At 42.0% G+C, this 24,796-nt stretch overlaps 1 protein-coding gene and 1 long non-coding RNA gene across 2 annotated transcripts in view; both read left to right on the top strand.

The window, feature by feature from the left end:
* The window catches only part of LOC132666666 (uncharacterized), a 612,017-nt gene that overhangs the window by 452,145 nt on the left and 135,076 nt on the right, over positions 1-24,796 (top strand). The window lies entirely within an intron of this gene.
* Positions 5,435-7,084, top strand: LOC132666671 (uncharacterized). Its single transcript, XR_009604775.2, has 3 exons — positions 5,435-5,500; positions 6,864-6,946; positions 7,053-7,084. It is a non-coding gene; the product is annotated as an uncharacterized LOC132666671 (long non-coding RNA).

The following is a 24,796-nucleotide window of genomic DNA, read 5'->3' as shown; positions in this document are numbered from 1 at the left end:
ATATTCCAATTGGTCCTCACTTCCAACCTTTGGGGCTAACCATGTAGGAAATAATCCAATGACTCTTAAGTAGTAGACACATCTTTTAAGTTTTTTCTTTTCCATTCTAAAAGTAGTTTCTTTAGCCATTCCTTGTATGACCCAGATTACAGATTTTTACCGTCTTTGTTACCTTTCTCTTAGACTGTCAAACCCTTTATAGTGTGGTGGAGTAAGAACTGGTGTCAATATAACACATGTGAACGCTCATGTTACATTCTCAAGCCTTCTATTCAACTGAAATATCTCAGAACATACAAGACTAGTACTTGGTATTTCAGAAAATCTGGCTCCTGCCTCTTTGTCTGGTCTGAATTGTTATAATAACGAATGGCTCTATTCTGAGGAAGGACCACTTCTGCTGTTTTTACTGTGAAATCAGTGCCCATCACTGACACTTTTGCAGAATCATGGCCTGAGATCTCCTGTGTCATTGCAAAGACTTAAGGATTAAAGGTGAATGATGGGTTCCTCTGGGTTGCTTTGGCAAAGTCTTGTGCTCGCATAGAACGTTAATTGTTTCGATTTAACCTCTTGGCTCAAAACAAATAATTGCATGTTTGTATCTGACACTCGTATTTGTCAAATCCCAAAGCTGATGCGAACCCCAAATAAACCAACTTCCCTGCTTTTCCTCCAGATATCACACACAGCAAATATAGTCACTCCCATTGTACTTTAAAAAGTCAGCTCCCTTATTATTTTACTCCTGGAGTTATTAGAAGATCCTCTTACTTCAAAACCCTGAGCTTGGAGGTGAATGTTAAATTCCTGTCTTACCATTTGATAGGTCTCTTCCTGGTGATCATCATGGAAGTTAAAGACTTTGCCATCTTGAAAAGCTTATTTGTCTTGTTCGAGGGAACAGGTAGGTCAGGATGCAGACCGTCCACCATGACTGTATTGATGAAGAGTTACATGCTGTAAATGTGTTAGTCATGTTGGGAAAATGGAAGTTATCCTGTGTATTTCCTGAGACTTCTAAAGATTCTAGGGAAGTGTTCATCTCAGTCTTGCGTAAGGGAAACAAAGACCGGAGAATCCAATACTTTATTCTGCCATACTTATTTGCGTATTTCATTGTTGGATTTGGGGAGCCCATCTTAAACATCTTTAGAGAATAAAAGAGACTTCAAATAATAAAACTTACCTGGAAGTCTTGGTAAACTCACCTGGCCCAGCTTGCTGGGCCCCACTCTGAATTTCTGGTTCAGAAGAGCTGGGTTGGAGTCCTTCCGTCTCTAAGTCAGAACACTGATTCAGTATCAAGCAAACAAAATAAATCCCAGAAACAATTAGGTTCGTAGTGAGAGCGGTACCAGGGTTAAAGTTAGTCAATTTGGCATATGGGGAACAAAGCAGGTGAAGTCCTTCGTTAGTCTTTAAAAATGTATTTTGAAATTTCTGTGTTTCTGTACATCATTCTTTTACAGGACGGATGGGGCAATGCCATTTGGGCATAGGTTTATTCAGAATCTTCAGAATCACAGGAGTGATTCGTGTTTCAAAAATAAATTTTTCTGAGTAAAGGAGGCATTTTAGGGCATTTCCTAAAAGCCAGGAAACAGATGCAAGGATCTGAGTTAAGGTTAATAACGCATTAGCTACGTTAACAGTTTGACACCTGTATTTGTGAATAATAATCTTAAAAACAATATATAGTGTTGTGACACCTTAATTCAGGGAACCATTAGTTCACTTGAGTCCTGGATATTTATTGATACATTCCTTAAATTTTAAGTGTCTGATCTTATTATGCAAGCTTCACTTTGTTAGGACTTCGTACTAATATTTTTCTTTTATTTTCTGTGCGTGTATGTGTGTGAGAGAGAGAGAGAGAGAGAGAGAGAGAGAGAGAGGGATTGTGTCACTTTTGAAATGGAATAGAGTAAGTTTTTAAAAATCTGGTTAGAAAATCCGTCCCTTTCCATAAGCAAGTTTTATACTTTACTGTGATTACTGCTAGATTTGATCTTTCTTCTCCCTTCTTACTGTGTTTCTACTTACCTTCTACTTTGTGGGTTTTCTGTTTTTTGCTCTCTTCTGACATTCCTTTTTGCCTGTCTGTTACTGAAAAATGGAGGTTTTTTGTTTTTGTTTTTTAATACTTTTTGTTTTCCATTTTACCAGTTTAGAAGTTATTCATTCTTGGGGTGCCTGGGTGGCTCAGTCGATTAAACATCTGATGTTGGCTCAGGTCATGATTTCATGGTTTGTGGGTGTGAGCCCCGCATTGAGCTCTGTGCTGACAGTTTGGGGCCTGGAGCCTGCTTCAGATTATGTGTCTCCCTGTGTCTCTCTGCCCCTCCCCTGCTTGCACTCCGTCTGCCTGTCTGTGTCTCTCTCTCTCTCTCTCTAAAAAATAAATAAACATTTAAAAAATTTTAGAAGTTATTCATTCCGTTTAATTTCTTATAGTGGGCATCTTAAATATACATGCCTGACAACATATTTACTTCATATAAATTTTGATCCATATAAGGATCATTTTTATTTCGAATTTTTATTTCATTTGTGGTTAACATATAGTTTCGTATTAGTTTTCAGGAGTTCATTACTTACAGACAACACCCAGTGCTCATCATAACAAGGACCCTCCTTAGCATCCATCACCCATGTCGCCCATCCCCCCCCACCACCTCCCCTCTAGCAACCCTGTTTGTTCTCTGTCATTCAGAGTCTCTTCTGGTTTGCTTCATTTTTCCTCCTTCCCCTATGTTCATGTTCATCTGTTTTGTTTCTTAAATTCCACATATAAGTGAAATCATATGGTGTTTGTCTTTCTCTGACTGACTTCTTTTGCTTAGTGATCTGAAGACACTGTAACTCCAAACTACCCTCTTCTCCTTTTGGTAATTTCAGTCTATTATCTACTCTTTTTTGTATTTAAATACCTCTTATGAAAAATAAATACCTCTTATAGGTTAGTCTTTATTAGTAATATTCTTTAAAAAAAAAGATTTTTTTTAATTTTTAAGTGATTTCTACACCCGATGTGGGCCTCGAACCCATGACCCTGAGATCAAGAGTTGCACGCTCCATTGACTGAGCCAGCCCCAGTGATGATAATCTTGTTTATACTTAATGCTTAGATTTATCCCAACTTTTACTGTTATCTTTACCCTTTGAACTGCCAGGCATTGACAAAGGTCTGAGATTCTACCCTTCCTACAGGCAAACAAGATAGCCTGTGATTTCACCTGTGTCCCTCGGTCCCAGACATACGACTTTATGACTCATGGCAATAGTATACGTAGGAATAGCGATTCACTATTTTTCTGATGGTTTCCTTTGTTCTCCAAGTCCTACAGAGGCAAATCTCCCCTTCTCTGGTGTGGTTTAGGTGTGGGCTATGGATGGTTTTATTTGTCCTCCTTACCGATCTATGTAGTTATTTCACAGTATGTGAAAAATAGTGGAATTTAAGCAGTTTCCATTATGTTAAGGGACCTGAAAGTATTTTTTTTCTTTTTTAAGGGAATTTGTAGATATGTACTTTATCAAAGTCATCACTATTAGATTTTATCCTCCTAAATGTTAATTAATTGGTGGAAAGTATGGTGGATATTATTTACAAGAAGCCCTGAAGCAAAATTTTGGAAAATGGTCTAAAAAATTGCTGAGTATGTCATTCCTAGTGTAATAAAAATGCCTAATAGGAACTTCTGTTTTGCACTTTAATATGCCATGATGGAGTTGAACAATTAGTAAACATCTGAATACCAATTTTAAACTATAGTTGTGTCTCAGGTTGAGTGATTGTCGATCCTTTGGTCTTGTTTTCCTCATCTGTGAAATAATTCTGCTCTTACTCTCACCATCACTAACGCTAAAACATTTAAAATGTTGCTAGGCAGAACTTGTGCTAGGCAGAATTACAGTTCCCCGAAGATTCCTCCTCCTAATCCGAGAACCTGCGTGTATGTGAACTCACATGGCGAAGGACCTTTGCGCGTGAGAGTTGGTCAAGAATTTGAAGTGAGGAAGATTATCCTGAATTAGCTGGGGGCGGGGCAATATGATCACAAGAATCCTTATGAGCTCAAGAGGGAGTCAGGTGATGTGTTAACAGAAGCAATCAGAATTATGCTGCATGCAGCAATAGGAAACTAATACGCTACTTTAGTAGATTACTGGGATGATTTAAAAACTTAATTGATAATGAGAAAGTGCTTTGTAAACTGAAGTATTATAAATGTTAATTATTATTAATAAAATTAAAGTGGGTTCTAACAACTCTAATTAGAAGGATGAGGTCTGTTGCAAACAAAATCTAGATTAGAAATGGGCTAGTGGGTCTTTGCCATTTTCATCAACTTTAATAGGGTTTCTCTCAAAGTGAATTAACAGAACCATTAAAAGCAATCCCTCTGGGACCAATCTGAAATTAATTTTTGAGCTTGATCTCCACAACATTCTCTAAGCCATAAATTAAAAGGAAGCAATAATTCTTCTCTGAGTCATGCATTTGCTTCGGTAAGAAGCCCACTGGTGCAGTGCACAATGGCCTGGGAATAAAACAACCTTGGCGGGTTGAAAGTGTTTAAGCTAAAGAAAAGTCTGTTATATATGCCATAGCCCCTTATAGTGTAATCCTAACGATAGGCTGATTATTTAAAAAATGTGCAGTCTGCGAATATATAGAGGAAACGTTTCCCGTAGTACTAAATGCAAGAAGGAACTGACTTTCTTCCGTCTTAACTGTCTCCTCCCTTCCCCTGGCCTCACCCTCTGCCACCAATCAGCCTTCATGAGGAAATATAATCACACCTTTTTTGGCAACAGACTATAAAACAATCCAATTGGTATAAATTGTTTGAAATTATCCCTTTTTAGTCCGTGGTTTCTTCCTTCGCACCCCTGGGAATTATTTTACATTCAGCAACAATGATATTTGAAATTTAAGTCAACCTAGATGTTTGCTTGAAACAATTCGCATGCATAGCATGATGTAGAAAAATGATTGACTACAATCATCACTGTTTAATTCACTTCTATATCCTCAACATTCCTAGTTCATCCTTGCAGTGATTTTCAAAAGCATGTCGATTATTGAAATTAAAACAAATTTGTCTGTTACAGACATGACTTTGGTTTCAAACGGACTCTGATAAATCTGTCCAATCCAGCCCAAAGGGGGGAAAAAAACCCAGACGTTAAGAAGGATCTGGCTTATCTAGTGGGTATTGTAGGGACACCTACTCCATAATTTCACTCAGGACCTTGAAAGAGAAAGTGTTCCTTCTGAGTTAATTGCTGCACAGAATTATTTTGATCTAGCAATCACACGGCAGAAGCCTCCCACGGAGCTCAAGCCATAAGAGTTGTGGGAATTGTAGTTTGTTACAAAAATGGAACAGCTGAGCATGCGCAGGAAGTTCTGCCTCCAGCAGTGCAAGAATGCCAGGGAAATATGGGTTTGATTTGTAAGGAATTCTTTTTGGGCTCAAACCTAACACGGGTAGGTGTGGCACGCCTCTGCGGGAGCACAGTTTGGACAGTACAGAAAACGGAGAGAATTTGGGTCTGCTTTGGTGTGTCAGTGTTCAGCTTCTTGGCCTTTGTCCAGTAGAGCTACATTTGAATTGTATTTTTGCATTTGTAATCCTTGTCTTGAACTGCACCAGCTGCTGCAAAATGTAGACTGGCACCTGCCTGTGCTCGGCGTTGAACTTCCCCATCCAAGTCCTTGGACACCTTCTCTCAGAACCTGGAAAGAATTTGCTTGTGAAAAATCATAAATGTACTCAATCAGGCATATGAAAGCCAGGCATTTTAATTTATAAGTGCAGTTTGGAAATTTTAGGGGGATTTAATTAAGTTTTTAAATGAGGCTGGTTATTTTAGGAGGAATTTAGTTTTCGTAACTCGAGTTTATCAAACGCTAATCAAAGTTTCCTCCAAAAGTTGGTCTATTTTGTCTAACATTTATTATGTTTATAAATAGATGAGAAGATTTGCAAGTTGAATTTAGAGCAAAGTATGTTTCAGGTTTTTTTTTTTAACTTTAATAAGCAAAAATAAAACACAAATAAGTCTAAATAGCTCTTTTTATGTAAATAGGGAGCCTTGGGTAAAATTACTTTGACATCTTTGGCAATTCTCCCAACTGGAATATGTCTTTGAAAATGCCTAATTCCTTCTGCATTGCCATGGCGTCTCTTTGCATCATTGTTCAGCCTCGGGTGGACATCTTGAGAGTACTTTCTCCAGAACTCCAGGCGCCCAGTGCTCTCCTGCTTGGGTGGTCCTTTGTAATAGATTTCTGAGGCTTTTTACACAGTCGCCCCCTACTGGTCTGTCTGGAGGCCTTCCCAGGTGAACTCCCTGTTTCCCTTCCTCCCTACCCCCTGTCCTCTTATTTTCCCAAAGACCCCTCTGTCTTTGAAACTCTACTCTTCCTCCTTACTCCCCTCACACCCCAGGCACTAGCCTACTTTCTTTAGTCCTCTGTCCTTTGGTCAGCTTCGGTTACATCTGGTTTTTTGGTTTGGAAATAGCAGGGGATTTAGATCCATGGGGAGTAGAGAATGAGATTAAGGAAGGCAAAACCTCTACGGGACAATAAGAACTTAAGTCCTTTATCAAGCTAAAAATATTCTTTGACTCTTCTCTGTGAATCAAGTTGTATTGCAAATATGATTCCCGTCCTAGCTTGATATCGACCTAGCTTCCAAATAGGGGAGCAGAATTCTAGAACCTGGAAAATAAAGGGGGGTGGGGAATGCAGCCCTGGAGCTTCTAGATAGAACACTCTTGTCCGGCATTGTAATAGAGTAAATGGCAATTTTTATTTACATTTTATTTCTGCATATCATTTCCAGTGTTTGTCCAATCTGTCTCTCCCCATCAAGATGATGATCTCTTGACAAAGCCTGTTTTGTTTGTTTGCTTGAATCTTACCGTGGTAAGAACACTTCACATGAGATCTACCTTCTTAACAAAATTTTAAGTGTACAATATATTGTTGACTATGGACTAAGCCTTTTGTTTTGTTTACTTAATTTTCTTAGGGCAGTTTTGGGTTCATAGCAAATGTGAGGAGGTAAGTAATTTTCCCTCTATCCCACTGTGGTCCATTTGTTACAACGGGTGAACCTACTCTGACAACATAATCATCCCATGTCCTTAGTTTACATTATGGTTCATTGATGGTGATATACATTCTTGGGTTTGGACAACGGTATAATTACATGTATCTACCGTGATAGTATCATACAGAATAATTTCACCCATCTAAAAATTCTCTGTGCTTACGTACGGATTCCTCCCTCATCCGACCCCTGCCAACCCCTTCGATATTTGTCTCCATCTATTGCCTTTTCCAAAGTGTCATATGGTTGGAGCCAAACAGTATGTAGGTAGCCTTTTCAGATTAGCTTCCTTCACTTAGTATTATACATGACAGTTTCATCTATGCCTTTGTATGGCTTTTTCAAGAAGATTAATAGGAATCCCTCTTATCACCAGGTGCTTGTGTTCTGGAATCGACATGTTCTCTTGTTCTTGATATGGCTCTATGCCCAAATTCTTCAGCCTCTGCTTACCTTTTTAGTTTCCCGGTTTGCCTTTCGATTTCCTCCTAACTGCAGCCCTGTCCCCGACCTTAAAATCATTAGCACTTTATCTCTAAAGCCCCAGCCTCAGGTTGATGGGCCATGTATCAAAAAGCCCAATAGTTGGGTACACCATGTCTGCCTCTAACAGATGAACCTACTAGACGGAGATACATGATCTGCCTGTGTGGTTAGTACATATATCTGTGGTCTTATTCCCGCACTTGGACGATGCCTCCTGGAGTGAAGTATCAGCCCTGACTGAAATACAGGGTCCCCCATCTCCTCGAACTTTATTATTTCAACTGCTGGTTTTATCCTTTGGGGGAAAGTCCTGCCACCTGGTTCATTTCCCCAGCTCTAGACCCTTCCATCCCCTGCTGTCATTACTCTTCCTGCTGCCCTGCTTGTGCTCCCAATGTGCAGAGAGCCCATGTGAGTTATAGCCGTGCATATCCGCAGTCCAATTATAATTGATGTTCACAGGCCTGTCCCTAAGTCACTCCAGGAGCTAAAGGTGCCTTCTAAATCATCAAGGAAAGAATAAATTATGTTCACTAAAATTTTATTGTTCCCATATTTTTTAGTCTTTGAAACCTGGTAATCCACATAGGAAATATGGTTAGCTCTGTAGTAATCAGCTTCATCAACTGTCCATTTTGAATAGCTTCAGATTTACTGCCTTCGGAAAGATCTCGATGATTGAATATCTCCTTCCACGTTGGGACATTTGACATCACGTATGCAGATTTCAGACAGAGGTTAGTATAGTGGGAAGATAATCTCTTGCACATGAGCCCTCAGCTCCTCGGTGGTTCATGCCAACAGTCTCGACTACCTGCTGGTTCTTTTGTTTCCGTCATTGACATTCATAGGTTACCTCCCTGATGATTCTTAACAATGAAATGTCCATATTGTGGCAGCCGGAGGCGCTCACTCCAGATCCCCTGTGTTACCTTACACTTGGTGCAGGTAGTGGGGCTGTATGGCGGAGGAAAAGGTGAGTAGAAAGCATGAGTATCATTTCTGAGCCGATGCGCCTAGGGGCCAACGTACCGTCTCCATTTTCTTGCTTCTCCTCCGTCAGGAAGAAGAGAATCCTTTCAGTGACTAAAGATGCCACATGTTGAGATGCAGACAGAGCCCACGCTGGAAATCTGTCTGACGCTCTGAGTCACTCGACGGAAAGAGAGCAGAGTTGTAGACTTCTGAATCCAACTTTGCATGATGGGCAATTTGGGAATATGTTTGATTCCACTGAAACAGCGGGGTTATCTGTCACTGTGGTATAGCGTTAGCTGGGCATGTAGGCAATCCTTAGAACAAGAACGTTGGTCTCCCCTCATCCATCCATTTCCTTGCACGTGTCCTGGTTGTCACCAGAAACTAAACGTTTTGCAGAGATTAAATCTTGAGTATCCTGCTCTTCAAACACTATCCCCTGTCCTTCCATCTTGTGCTGATGTCTCAACTCCAGGAACTCGTCCCAACCTTAGTTTCTGTTATGCCCTAACCCACTCTATACCCTCATTTCCTTCCTTGCCCAGCTTATATTGTTTAATCTACCACTAGGACAATTCCTGTGCACATAACGACAACTACTTTATCTCTCTCTCTCTCGCTTCATGGCATAACCTCAGCCTAGGGTCATCATGACTTAAAATTTCCAGTGGCGCCTGGGTGGCTCAGTCAGTGAAGCATCTGACTCTTGATTTCGGCTCAGGTCATGATCTCATGTTCCTGAGATCGAGCCCCACGTCGGGCTATGGGCTCTCAACGTGAAGCCCGCTTGGGATTCTCTCTCTCTCTGCCCCTCCCCTGCTCACACACCCACTCTTTCAAAATAAATTTTAAAAATGACAAAAAATTAACTCCAGTGTAGTTAACATATAGTCTTATCTGAGATTCAGGTGTACAATATAATGATGCAACAATTCTGTACGTTACTCAGTGCTCATCCCGATAAGTATACTCTTAATCCCCTTCACCTATTTCACCCATCCCCTCACCAACCTCCCCTCTAATAACCATCAGCTTTTTCTCTGTAGTTGGTCTGTTTTTTGGTGGGTCTCTTTTTTCCTTTGTTCGATTGTTTTGTGTCTTAAATTCCACTTATGCGTGAAATCATACAGTATTTATGTTTCTGACTTCCTTAACTTGATATTATCCTCTGTGGATCCATCCATGTTGTTGCAAATGCCAAGATTGCTTTTTTTTTATGGCTGAGTGATGGTCTATCGCGTTTTTTTCTTACGCCGATTCTTCATTCATTCATCTATCAAAGGACACAAAGGCTGCTCCCATAATTTGGCTATTGTAAATAATGCTGCACTAAACATAGGGGTGCATATATGTTTTGGAATTAGTGTTTTCATATTTATTGGGTAAATACTCAGGGGTGGAATTATGGGATCATATGGTAATTCCATTTTCAATTTTCTGTGGAACTCCCACACTGTTCCACAATGGCTGTACCAGTTTGCATTCCCACCAACAGTGCCCACAGTTTCCTTTGTCTCCACATCCTCACCAACACTTGCTTCTTTTGTTTTTTACTTGAGCCATTCTGACAGGTGTGAGGTGATCTCTCATTATAGTTTTGACTTGCCTTTCCCTGATGATAAGTGATGTTGAACATCTTTTCAAGTGTCTGTTGGCCATCTGTGTGTCGTCTTTGGAGAAATGTTCGTGTCTTCTGCACATTTTTAATTGGATTATTTGTTTTACTGTTGAGTTGTATAAGTTGTTTATACATTTTGTATACTACTCTTTATTGGATATGTCGTCTGCAAGTATGTTTTCCCATTCAGTACGTTGTCTTTTAGTTTTGTTGATTATTTCCTTCACGGTACAGAAGCTTTTTATCTTGATGTAGTTCAAAGAGTTGTTTGTTGGTTTGTTTTTGTTTTTGTTTTTGCTTTTGCTTTTTGTTTTCCTTGCCTCAGGAGACACAGCTAGAAAAATGTTTTTCTAGACAATGTCAGAGAATTTTACTGCCTGTGTTCCTTTCTAAGCTTTTTATAGTTTAGGTCTCACATTTAGGTCCTTAATCCATTTTGAGTTTAGTGTATGGTAACTCAAGTGTAAGAAAGTGGTCTAGTTTCATTCTTTTACATGTAGCTGTCCAATTTTACCAATACCATTTGTTGAAGAGACAAGAACATCTTGGATATTCGTCGCTGCTTTGTTGAAGGTCAATTGACCATATAATCTTGGTTTCATTTCTGGGCTCTCTATTCTGTTCCATTAATCTTTATGTCTGTTTTTGAGCCAGTACCATACTGTTTTGATTATTTCAGCTTTGTAGTATATCTTGAAATCTGGGATTGTGATACACCTAGCATTATTGTTTTTCTAGGTGGCTTTAGCTATTACAAATTTTAGGATTATTTGTTCTTGTTCCATGAAAAATGGTGTTGGTGTTTTGATAGGGATTGCGTTAAGTCTTTAGATTCCTTTGGATAGTATGGACATTTTAAAACTATTTGTTCCTCCAGGGGCACCTGGGTGCCTCAGTCAGTTGAGCATCCAACTCCTAATTTCGGCTCAGGTCGTGATGTCACTGTGAGTGCAAGCCCTGCATTGTGTGTGGCGGGGGAGCGGGGAGGGGGGTGGTTTCTGCGCTGATGGTGCTGGACCTGCTTGGGATCCTCTCTCTCTCTGCCCCTTCAGTGTTTTTTCTCCCTTTATCAAAATAAATAAATGAACTTAAAAAAATTGTTCTTGGGTCGCCTTGGTGGCTCAGTTGTTGAGCAGCCGACTTTGGCTCAGGTCATGATCTCACAGCTTGTGAGTTCGAGCCCCACGTCGGGCTCTGTGCTGACAGCTCAGAGCCTGGAGCCTGCTTCTGATTCTGTGTCTCTCTCTCTCTCTGCCCCTCCCCTACTCATGCTGTCTCTCTCTGTCTCAGAAATAAAAAAACATTAAAAAAAATTGAAAAAAAAATTGTTCTTCAGTCCATGATTACAGCATTTCTTTCCACAGGTATTTTACTCCTTTTGGTGCAGTTGTAATTGGGATTCTTAATATCTTTTTCTGCTATTTCATTATTAGTGTATAGAAATGCAAAGGATTTCTGTATATTGGTTTTGTGAATTTACTGAATTCATTTATCAGTTCTAGTAGTTTCTTTTTGGAGTCTTAAGTTTGTTATATAAAGAATCATGTAATCTGCAGATAGTGCAAGTTTCACCTCTTCCTTACCAATCTGGATGATCTTTATTTCTTTTGCTTGTCTGATTGCTTTGGCTAGGACTTCCAGTGCTATGTTAAATAGAAGCGGTGAAAGTGGATATCCTTGTTTTGTTCCTGATTTACAGAAAAAATTCTCAGTTTTTCACCATTGAGCATGATGTTAGGTGTGGATTTTTCATATATGGCCTTTATTATGTGGAGGTATGTTCCCTCTAAACTTACTTATTGAGTGCTTTTATCATGAATGGATATTGTACTTTGTCTTGTGCTTGTTCTGCGTCTATTGATAGGGTCAGATGGTTTTTGCCTTTTCTCTTGTTGATGTGAGGTATTTCATTGATTTGCAAACATTGGACCACTCCTGCATCTCAGGAGTAAATCCCGCTTGATTGTAGCGGGGTGCTTCCTCTGTGTTTTCCCCTGAGATGCTTTCATTGGTGGGTAGGCTGCAGTCGGACCACATGTCTGCCCCCAGCCAACTGCTGGGGCTGAAGGAGTACTGGGTATGTGAGGGTTATCTTCCCATTTCCCTGAGGCAGGATTCTCTTTGGAGTGGTGTTTTCCCCTTTTGGGCTGTTTTCACAATGCTGTACTTGTGCCAGTGCTTTGGAAGGGCTCTGGACGATGGTGTATTGGATGGGGAAGTTCTACGGGAGAACATGGGGGCAGCGCATTTGGTGCCAGCAAGGTCTGTGCTGTTCCACTGCTGGATGTATCCTGGAGCTGAGGCCTGGCTGGAGGGCGCAGGCCCACAGGAGACTGTGGAGGTGGGGCAGGATGTTAGCAAGCTAGTTGGAAGGTGTTGGCACTGCATTGGTTCTGGCAGGCATCCATGTGTCCAGGCTATAGGGTGGCTGGGGGATGGGAGTGGTAGTGGTGGTGAGGGGTGATGGTGCCCGCCGGCTCTTTGGGTCCTGGAGATGTCTTCTAGAGATCCCTGCCCCTTTAACACCCACCCTGAGACTAGTAAGTAAATCTCCCTGTAACCTGGGTGTTTTTCAGCTTCTTCTATGTAGTTCTCAGCGGGGCTATTTGTTGTGCTGAGCCTTTACGGGTGGGGACTCAGCTTCCTATCACTGTGCAGCTCAGAATAAAGACCACTGATTTTTAAAGTTGCAGGTGTTAAGTCCCACTGATGGTAAGAACTTGAGGAATTAGGCCCCTCTGGTTTTCAAAGCCAAATATTATGGGGATTCATCTTCCCCGTGCGGGTTCCCAGTGCCTGAGTTTACTGGTGTGAGGGTTTGTTTCTCCTCTCCGTGCCCACGGCATCCCTACCTCCCGCAGACCGTTGTGTGGGTGCATTTTGCTGTAGACCAGATCTCTGTCCTTTCTACCTTTTCGATGTGGCCTCTTCTCTACATTCAGCTGTAGAGAGTCTGTTTTGCCAATCTTTGGGCCATTTTCTGGGTTATTAAGGCTGATATGGGTGTTATCTGGTTGTATCCATGGGCTAAGGTGCACTTAGGATCTTCCTACTCCATCATCTTCCTCAGAAGTCTAACTCTGCCTTTCTTGAAACACACGTCTTTTTTATGTACCAGGAAATGGCCAAAGCTGGGGGGGAAAACATGTAATTCTCTGGTCAGATTCTAATTTCTATTTCATTATTCCTATTACATTTTTCATGTGTGTTCACTCTCACATTATCTAAGATGGACAGTTCATCTTATTCTCTATTCAATTTCCCATCACTTTTTTTCCCCTTGTCATTCTCAGCTGATGAGTTTGCCTCTTATTGAGAAGATGTGAGCAATCTGAGAAGCGATTTTACACACCCTCACTACCAAATCTACCAATCCGCTTGCTTCATCCACCTCTTCTGCTAGTCCAACTGCTGCTTCAGGTGAACTGTCCTTGTTCCTAAGGCCAGTCCCATTCGTTGCTCACTGGGTCCCTTTCTTTATGCTTCGGCAGGATTATTCATTTGTAATCCTCTCTGTTTTCTCTTACTTAAAAATTTCCCCTTCTTTACTTAGTCATCCCATCAGCATAAAAACATGCTCTGATATCATTTAGCGTAAAAGAAGGACTGAAAAACCTCAATAACCATATATGTTCCTGCAGCTCCTTTACCACTTCTCTGCTGCCCTTGATAGCTCAGCTCCTGACGGGTAGTCTACATGTCTCCTCTTCCCGTGTCATCCTGAACTCCGTCCCGTTAATGTTTTATACAGATCATGCTAATGAATTCGTTCAAGATCTCCTCCAGCCTCCACATTACCAAGTACAAGATCCAATCTTCATTTGCATCTTACTTTATCATTTGGCATAGTTGATCGACTCATCCACACTGAAATGATGTCTTCCCTTGACTCCAAGACCTCATTCTCTCAGTTCCTTCTACCTCACTGTCATTTCCTTCTCCTCCTCTTTTCTCATCGTCTTGGCATGACATGGGGCTCAGTTTCCACGCCTTTTATCTTCTTTTACCTTCCCTGACTCCCTCGTCTCTTTTGATTCTGTGGTTTTAATACCTATCTCCCCTCCAGACATGGTATTTAAACTCCAGGCAAGGTGCACTATTACGGAAAAACTCAATGTAAAGAGCACCACGTACTGTTGGGTTTTATATTTGATTTTGATTTCATACCCTCACATGCAGGAAGACAACTTTTATCATCTAAGCTAGAAAGTGAATCCTTAAAATATTTTACTAATTCCATTTAAGTTTTTAAGTCATTTGAATATTCTGACAGATGAGGAGAAGCCAATTATACTCACAATTAATTCCAAAAGCGTTAAGATTGAACTTTGGTGAATTTGTTTCATTTCTTCCATAAGAGAGTAAGATCAAGTTAACTTTTTCTGGCAGTACTTTATATGCTAACTATTCATTTTTCTGTCTGAGTGTAGATAGGGGTCTCACTCTTTGTCTTTTTTGCCAAACTTTCCTCACAGCTCTAGGGGAATGTATGCAAAGAGTGCAAAATACGTGAGTCAGTAGTGTGGAGACAGATTACAGTTAAGTAATTAAGTTGCTATTTAAGTAATTAAGGCCGCATACAGGACATGAGGTTTCAAATTGGTTTCTTAAATGTAAATTTTAATCCTTTTACGTTAGATCCTACTCTGCAATGGTATATTAAACTTTGTTTACTGGCTTCTCATGGAAAAACTTGTGTGAACAGAGAAAAATCATTCAAAATTGTAACAGCCTTGAAAATCACAAAGTATGGTCAATAGTTGTCCAGAACCATGGTGATATTTGTAGTAACCACGCTTGAATGGGGCTCTTGTAAACGGGCGTAATGGGAAGAGCTCTGGACTAGAAATCATGGTACCTATCACCGAATAGTGACTTTCAACGAATTACTTCTCTGTGGGTACTAGCTGCCTTACCTGAAAAATAATGAGGGTGAACTCAGTGGTTCGTAAGAGTCCATTTGGGGACTTATATCTGATGGACGAGTTTTTTTCTGTTGTTGTGTTTTCCTGCATCTTCAAGAAAATTGAAGAGATTGAACGGGAATTTGTGCCTTTCGTTTTTGTGCGTGTTATAAATTTTGCAGGCTTGGGCTTATGGTGAAAGCAAATCCTGTCTTGATGTTCCCTGAAGTGGAGTCCCTGTTTTCTCTGTCTAGTGCCCTTCTCACTTCACAGGGAAGTGCAATCCTCCCTTTTGCAAATTGCTCATTCTCCTTCCCTAACCATGTAATTGTCTTGATCCTTCAGTGACCTTGAATAATTCATTTCCTCCTTCAAAACGATGATGCAATCCAACTGCTCCAAACCTAGATGACTTTTCTCCTGCCCCTGCGTGATTGGTTGCAGAGTCAGGCATGTGACCAAACTGGGGCATCAACATGTTTCCTAGAATTGTTAAGCTAGGGGTGAAGGCAAAAAGGCTTTTCCTCACATGTGATGACGTTGGGAAACAGGAAGCAGGTGGCTTCACGTTCTCTTGTCCCCTGCTCTGTAGCGAAAGTTGGTCTTAGAGCACAGTGTGATGCGATGAGAAGTCAAGGGAAGGGACGAGAGCGATGGCCTTACGTATTATTTGAACTTGGCCAGCTGAATTACTCTGCTTCCTACAGTTAAAAGAGCCTTCCAAGAATTCTACTTTTTGCTTAAGTTAGGAGTTTAGGTTTCTGTCTTTTGCAACCAAGATTAATTACTGACTTTGAATTTCATAGCCAGTCTGTTGTGGAAATTTGTGGTGGAAGAAATAGGCTTTGTTCTTTCTTTTCTCTAACCTCCCACACACCTTTTTAAGCTGTCAAAATAATTGAGGACATATGGAAGGATTCTGCTGTAAATTAGTATCAGTCCTTCAAAAATGGCTTACTATTGTTCTTGTCCATTCTATGCCTTTTCTCTCTTCTTCTGGTAATAGTCCCTGACCCCAGGAATGAGGCTTTGACTCAAGATGCCGTAATTACTTTTTTTTTCTTTTTTTTTTTATGGCATGGTGATTAGTTCAAGATGCGAGCATATAGCCCAAGGCATACCAACGAGTGCCTTTCTTTGGATGTTTTCAAATTAGACCAGAAGACATGCCTCTTAGACTCTTGGACCATAGAAGTACTATCATATTGGTCTGATATGTTCGTGGCTGTGTTGTCCACACACAGGATTGAAAAACTGTGTCCTTAGTAGGAGAGAATTAAGTCGATTGGCAGATGAGACAAAACGTTTGGAAAGAGTCTCCGTGCTGTGGAGCTTCTGGTTCCACTCGTCACCAGCTCAAGGCCCACCGCCACAGCCATGTTCTTCGGTAGCAGATGCTGAGATGGGGTTTGGCATTCTGGGCAGTTTTAGGGATCGGTGCCCATGGATCATACACTGGGAAGTGGGTTGTACATGTTGTCTTGCAGGGGAGGAGTCTTGGCATTGTCTTCAGTGAAGAGAAGAGTGCCAGCTCTTAGTAGGGGTGTGTGGGCTCCTTCTACGGGTTCCAAAGATGCAGAATGCTCTGGGGTTCAAAACTTTGAGGGGCCGTTGCCCTGGTGATCCCCTCCCACATGAAAGTGCCCCGACCAGGTCTTGAGCCTCATGTGCCAGCTTGCCTTGGTTATTTTCCCTCTCTGGAGTCTGATCATTCTATTAAGCCAGAGTCAAATCCACTAATTGTTGTATTGACTTGCTTTTCCTTATGTTGTAGGAAATGCAGCCTCCCTGTGAGGGACCAGAGAGGTTTTCTGCCTTTCGTTTTCATTTCTCACCTGTACCTTTTCATTAACTTTGTCCAGAAGAACAGTTTCAGAGTTCCCACGACCAGAAACATCAGCCTCACCTTGGATCTTGTCAAACACGTAAATTCTTTGGCACCTCCTCAGACCTTCCAAATTAGAAAGATTGTATCAGGGCCCAGAAATCTGTGTTTTACCAAACGTCATTTTGATTCATGGTGAGGTCAGAGCCACGGTGTTGTCGGTATCCCCTGGTAGCCACTGGGGCACATCGCCTCTTAGTTGCAAAGTCCTAGCCCCTGTCAAATACCTGAATATGTCGTGTCACCAGTACTTTCCCTCCTGGTATGCTGTTCCCATTCAGCGTCACTGCTGGTACCAACAAATGCATCTCGGCCTTGTGCAGGGCTGTCCGGGTGCTACCCGCCCAGTGGTTGAGTCCCTTTTTGCAAAGGCTGGTTTTACGTTAGGATTCTACCACTCACTCCCAAAGGAATCCTGACTTAATACACCTGCAACCCTTAAGTGTATCTAGGAGAAATGTATCTTTTTAATCACAGCGTCGACGGTGATCCTTCAGCACCACATAATCATATCACACACTGCTGCTTGCCACGTGCTTTCCTACGTTACTTCGCGTGGTCCTCGCGGCGAGGCGGGTAGAGCGGATTCTGCCATAGGTGCACACGGCTCTCTGCATCTGTGGATCCTACTGAGTTTTTCTTTTATTATGATATGAAACGTGATCAGGTGAAACAAGGTAGAAACTTCTGGTGGTTCAGAGCAGTGCACGATGCTCCCATTCTTTTCTTGCCTTTAATTGAAACCTGTTCCTGTAACCTCAGGAGGACTGAAAAGATAAAGACCTGTCCTCCACCTTCCTCAGAGGCCTTTTCTGCAGGATTCGCTGTCACGAGCATGACACAATCTATCCACAAAGCATATGACAGTGTTCAATGACAATATTCCTCACAGGCTCTCCGGGTAGATAGGCAGTTTCCAAATGACACACTTGATCCGATCATTTTGGCACTTTAAATACGAATCACCGCTCTCTGCTGTGATTTCCATCCGTGGCTGAGACAGATGAACTGCTCTGTCCATTGCACGCTGTCTGTACTTTGCATCGACATTCTTAAGCTCCCAGTCGTGCAAACTGAAATCAGTAGGCTTTGCTCCTGCACATGTTTGGTTGCAGGTATTTCCACCAATCCACTAGAAAACATGAGTTTAAACACCTTGGAGGAGACTGGTATTAAGCTAGATATTATGGCAGAGAAAAGCAAAGACGTGAGACACAGCCTCAGTCTAAAAAGACTCCCTCTGCTAAGGTGAGTGTCTTAGGTTGGTTCCATAGGTTCTGTGTTCAAGGAATGCTCCTGCAAGTGAGTAATTGAGGTCATGTTATCAGAAAACCCTTCAAGGGAGTGAGAGAAACCAGACAGAACGGGAAGAAGCCAGACAGAAGGGTGGTTTTAGAAAACATCTGGCCTGGGATCGTTCTCATCACAGAACCCTGGAGAGTGGATCGTATGGCGGAGTTTGTCCTTCACAGAGAAGAGGGGACGAGGCTGTTTTACCTCTCGCATTAGTCACTGGCTATGGGTTGCCTCCAGGGAAAGGAGGCACAACACCCCAGATGTCTTCAGTAGAGACAGCGGCTCCTGTCAGCCAAGGACACTCTTCTGGAGAAGGTGGCAGGCATGAAACTTTCATAGCCAACCCCCCTAGTAGCCGAGCAAAGGGGGATCAGGGAAGCAACAGCTTCTCGTGTAGGAAAAATAATTACCTGTATTTCTAGCAATAATGATAGGGCTGTTAATAGCAAACGGTTATACGGTCTTTAATACATGTGAGACATCATTTTGAAAGCATCATAGCTATAGACTCAGTTAGTCCTTAGGACACTCCTGCGAGGGTAGGTAGTAGTATTATCCCCATTTTACAGGTAAGGAAACTATGAATGATCATGACCCTGGAAATGACAATAGGAAGCGAGGGAAAGCAAAACCCAGGCACCGTGGAGAACGCAATTCAGGTGATATGCCTGTGGGCAAAAGTGGCTAGCCCTGGTGTTTGAAGGATGACTATCCAGATAGGGTTCTGACACAGGTAAGAATCAAGAAGTACACTGATGAGGAGGAAGATGTTGGCAGCAAGACTCTTCATAAAATACGCTTACCAACAATATAACTACATTTCCATAATAACCTGATAAGATAAGGATTTGGATTTTAGAGAAAACCAATAATCACAGTATTTGTGATCAGCTTCACGGCACTCGGGAGGGGGGGTCTGAGTAGCTCTTCACTGCCCACATGGGAATAGAGCGTTTTCAGCTGTGACAACTAAAAGACTAGGTTCAATGTTTGAAGACTGTACGGATTGAATCGTGTCCTTGTACAAGTCAGGTGTTGAAGTCCTAACCGTCCTTGTGACTGTTCTCGGAGGCAGGGCTTTTAGGGAGGTAATGAAGGTCAAATGAGCTCATAAGGTTGGCCTGAATCCAATATGTCAGGTGTCTTGAGAAGAGGAAGAGACGTCAGAGATGTGCACACAGAGAAAAAGTCCTAGGTAAGCAACATGAAGCCAGTGTTAAAGAGAACCAGTGACTGAAACTGTCATCACTAAGTACTTTGAATGCACCATTGGGCTTTAGAGTATAGCGAATCTATACATGTAGTTCAACCTGATACATTAACTGTATTAGTTTGCTCGAGCTGCCATTCCAAAGCACCACAGATTGGGTGGCTTTCACAACAGAAATTAATTTTCTCACAATTCAGAGAGTAGCAGTCGAATATCGAGGTTTTGGGCAGGATTGGTTTCTCCTGCGGCCTCTCTCCTGGGCTTGTGGACGGTGTCTTCTCTCTGTGTCTTCTGCGTGTCCTCATCTGTCCTTAGGAGGGCACCACTCATATTGGATTATGGCCTACCCTAATGACCTCATTTGAGGTTAATTACCTCTTTAAAGACTCTGTCTCTAAATATAGTCCCATTCTGAGGTTAATGGTGGTTAGGACTCCAACGTACGAATTTTGGAGTGGGGCACCATTCAGCCCATAACACTGGCCGTTTCTGAAACATAACCTCCGAGTACTTTGTACACGTGATGTGTTCCTCTCCTGAGAAAATTGGCTGCAGATGTTTCCTTTTGTATTCGTTGGTTTGCTTTGTACCAAGTGACTTTGCTAAGAAAGCTACAGCTGATTGGATCGGCGGCTGACTCAGAGATCATTGCGAAGAGGGCTGGCCTCCTATGAGAACTCTCTCTAACAATGCTGCTTGCATTTGAGCAGAGAAAATCAACCACACATACTTTTTGTCTTGGTGGCTTTGAATCCATAGCATACAAAGAGAAGATAGAAACAGGAGGTAAAGCAGAGACAGAGAGATGCTGAATCCTAGGAATGGTGGGGTGATGGGCACAGCAGCCACAGATGCCTCTGTGTTGAAATCAGCCTCTTTGTTGCCTGGGCTTCCTCTGCATCGATGTGTGTCACTAGTTACTGGTTGGCTTAAGCCAATGGAAGGCACTGCTAAGAAATTTGATTTCAGGTAGAAGGGGACAGCCACGGTATTTTTCCCTCTCCTCCTGTCCCAGCTGGTGTCTCGGGCAGAGACTATGTCATCTTCATGATTCTAGCTCTGCCTGAGAGCACCTTCTTTGATAGTCAGACTTTCCTTCCATGGTTCCATTTTCCTTCAGGTGGCTGCCCTTTGGGGAGTCTAGTAATGCTGTCTTCTCCCTTTGTCTCTCCGGCCCGCAGGATGATAGCAGATTTTAGCTGTTTTTAATGAGCACAACCATCCCTCACGGGCTTCTCACCTCTTTCATCATTTGTGACACCAGTTCTTCTATTAAATTCCTCATACTTGAAATTCCTGAAGTAATTTCTGGTTTCCTGACTGGACCACAGTTCCATCCTTTTCTAAGGCGATGAATTCAAGAGTCGTCAAGACAACACCTATTCCACCCTTTAATACGAATAGCATTCTGTTTGTAATCTTTGGTGTGCATTGCCTAGGTCGTTTTTGGCGTTTCTTTGCTGTCTCGTAGGGCCTCACAATACATATCCATCATTTGAGAAAGCTTAAGCCTGTCTGATTTTTACAACCTGGCAGATTCCAGCCTAACTAAAGCAATAATCTCTGAGGGAATAGCACTCTTATCAAAAAGGCAAATTATTTAATCACAGGGTCATAGAAAGGTTAGGATCAGGGCAGGTCCTAATAGCAATCTTTGTATTTACATGGATGTTTATCCCATCCAATTACCTCCTGGAATTCTTAGACTGGGCTCCAATAGGTAAGGCATACTTAGTTAGAATAGGGACCAATTTCACAGGTACTGTAAAATTCCTTTAAGATTATACCCCTTTAAGTTACTCAAACCATAGAGATGGTGAAGGTTATGTTTTTTATTATCCATATTCCTATTAAAGCCTCAGAGGTAACCCTTATAATACTGTTGGAGCAGAATCATGGAAAAATCTTGCATAGCAGCCTGATTGAAGGGGTTGGGGGGGGGGGCAGAGGCAACCTAGGACCAGCACAGCTGTAATTTTTTTAAAGATTCATAGAGGATGCTTATATATATAGCCAATGCTGAGAAACTCTTGTATAGACTGGTAGAATGATACAATGTCCTTCAACATTTTTCTTCCCAATAATCTTTTAGGTGCGTGGATTTGCGTGCTCTAAGTTGACACATGGCATTGAAAGCATATTTGGAGAAATAAATATCATTTGTCATTGTTTCAAATTAAATCCATGCAGGGGCGCCTGGGTGGCTCGGTTGAGTGTCCGACATCGGCTCGGATCATGATCTCGTGGTTTGTGAGTTCGAGCCCTGCATCCGGCTCTGTGCTGTCGGCTCAGAGGCTGCTTCTGATCTTCTGTTCACCCCTCTTTCTGTCCCTCCTTGCTTTCACTCTCTCAAAAATAAAACATTAAAAAATTTAAAAAAAAAACCAACAAAAACAAAAACCAAATTAAATCCATGCAAAGGACTTTAGGATGTTCTGTGAGACACCCAGGAAGAGAGCATGAAGTTAAGGTGTCTGTGGAACAGCAATCCCAGAGACCTTAGTCCTGAGTTTTCCAGGCGGTTATAACAGTGCTACTTAGAAAATCTCCTCATTAAATCAAATGATATGAGTTTCCATGTCGCGGTCGGGACTGTTGCTCCCTGCCAGATGATAAATTAATGCTTCTTGTAACACTACTCTGCTGGCAGGGGCCGGGACAACCCCCACCGCACATCATGGTGAATGCACTGACCCCAATCCAGCTGAACAGCAGAATGACCTTCGAGGCAGCCAGAGCTGCTTACGGTAGAGACTTAGGAGTAAGAGGAATGAACCAATTGTCTTAGGCGTGGGCGGACAAGAAGAAAAGCATGGCCCCTGAGAAGGAGCTAGGGCTTTGAGTCTCCTTCCTGGGGGAGACCAGCTTGAGCTAATCTGCTCTCCCAGTTCGTGTCAGAGAGGGGAGGCGAACCCCATGCGAGGCAAGGATGATGATCTTGGATAGGATTTCACTTGTCCTGCTTTGTGGAAGGGGCACATTCCAAGGGAGTGAGAAAATCATGAATTAGGAGGCACAAAGCCTTTCCCCACTGACTGCCACCCTGTGGCAATGGATTTGGATTCAGTTTGCGCAGAAAGCCAGACTGTGGCATCTTTGGGGGAAAGGATTTACCTTCCTAACCTTCCTGACCATTGGAATCCAAATGGACAGGAGAGGGAATGGTGCCAGGAGTGTGAGAGGTTTCACGGAATCTGGGACCACCTGTTTTTTTTAAATGTCAGTTTTATGTCCTTCTGTTTTTTTTTTGTGTGTGTGTGTGTGTGTGTGTGTGTGTGTGTGTGTGTGTGTGTGTTTTAATGGGTGCTTCTTTCTTATAAAAGGAAAATGCAAAGTCATATAGTGTGCCAGTGTATTTTACTTCTATGATCACCGATTGAAATGATCTGTGTGCCGTTATTTAATATTAATGACACCATGGTGGTTAAATGGATGATATTTTACTAACTTATTTGGAAGAGTTATTTGCAGTTATTTTATTAATGTTTTTCTATTTAGGGTATAAGGTTAGGAAGATAAATCACTATGTGTTGATGAGGAAAATAAGGGCAGGGCTCTGTAATTTTTTTTTCCTTGAACTTTCATGCTTTCAGTGAAAGAACCTCAAGGCATATGCTTCTTTGAGATAAAATACATTTTGCATACTGTCTTCCCCCTCACAACCTGGGCCTCTGCCTCACCCCGTCGGATGTTGGCTCCGGGCATGTCTTATCTCTTCCTAACATGCATCCTGCCATGTTCTATTCCTTAAATGAATGGAAACCTTGTTCAAACAGGGGAGGACTCTAATGATCACCTCACCTGTGTAAATGACTGCATGAGCGGGCTTCAGTCATCATCATTAAAAACGTGTTTACTCGACAAGTTCTGCTGTATGAGTGACTCTATAAGAATTCTCCACAATAGTTATCCGGAGATGGAAATATAGTTAAGTGACTACTTCCATGTGTATTTTAAAATGAAAGGTGGCAGTTTAATAAAATGGAAAAGGAGTGAGTTTGGGAGTTAGAGCTTACTTCTGAGTCTGCGTTTTCCATTGACTCCTGATGTAACCTTGGGCAAGATATATGACCTTGTGCAGGCCTCAGATGCTTCGTCTATAAACTGAGAATAACATCCACTTTATTAAGATTGTAGCAGGAAAGAGATGCTCCACGAGAACACCTGACAGAGTTGGCACAGAGTACGAACAGAAACACAATGTTTTGCTTCTTTTTAGTGTTTTCATTTCCCTATTTTTTATTCTTCTTTGAGAATTCATGGGTAACACTGTGTTTGATTACACAGAGGTTTGCGACGGACTTTGTATCTTCAAGGGGCGCCTGGGTGGCTCAGTCAGTTAAACGTCTGACTCTTGATTTCAGCTCAGGTTGTTATCTTACCATTCATGAGTTTGAGCTCTGAGTCAGGCTCTGCACTGACTGACAGCACGGAACCTGCCTGAGATTCTCTCTTTCTCTGCCCCTCCCCTGCTGGCGTGTGCGTGCACGTGCACGTGTGCAACAAATAAATAAACTTTAAAAAAAGTGAGTCAAATTTGCACTTTCTTAAGAGAACAGACCAACAGAGAAACTTCAGTAAGCAAACAGCTGTGGAGCTGGCGGGTCAGAGGATGTCCTCTCAGCTCTGGTGATTTTTGTCTTGCCATTTTGATCATTTAGCGTCATCTTTTTATTTTAATTTTAAATCGACTGAATGTTATTAAAATGAGCATGTTCTAGTTTCGTGGCAAATTTACATTGTAGAAAGGACTCAATGGATGGCAACATACTGAATACTTGCAAAAATGATTTGACAAGTTCAGTTCAAAAAGAAAGGGGCGCGGAGCGCCTGGGTGGCTCAGTCGGTTAAGCGTCCGACTTCGGCTCAGGTCATGATCTCGCGGTCCGTGAGTTCGAGCCCGGCGTCAGGCTCTGTGCTGACAGCTCAGAGCCTGGAACCTGTTTCGGATTCTGTGCCTCCCTCTCTCTCTGCCCTCCCCCGTTCATGTTCTGTCTCAAAAATAAATAAACGTTAAAAAAAATTTAAAAAAAAAAAAGGGGCATAAGTGATGGGCCAAAAAAAAAAAAAAAAAAAAAAAAAACCCCAAACCCTGATGGGCATGAATTCAAGCTGCTCGACTTTCTCAGAATGACCGATGTACAGTTTTAAAGGGCCCACATAAAGAGCTCTTTCTACAGAGGGTACTAATGTTATGATATCACTGCAGCTGGTGAGGTCAGCTGAGACATTGGCTAGGTAACAGAAAACATGTTGCCTGGCTTCATTTCCTTCTAAACAAGGGCA

The sequence above is a fragment of the Panthera onca genome, chromosome B2 (assembly GCF_046562875.1).
Source record: "Panthera onca isolate mPanOnc1 chromosome B2, mPanOnc1 haplotype 2, whole genome shotgun sequence".
Taxonomy (NCBI): domain Eukaryota; kingdom Metazoa; phylum Chordata; class Mammalia; order Carnivora; family Felidae; genus Panthera; species Panthera onca.
Note: the sequence above shows the minus strand (reverse complement) of the source record. Positions and strands in the feature narration are given on the sequence as shown.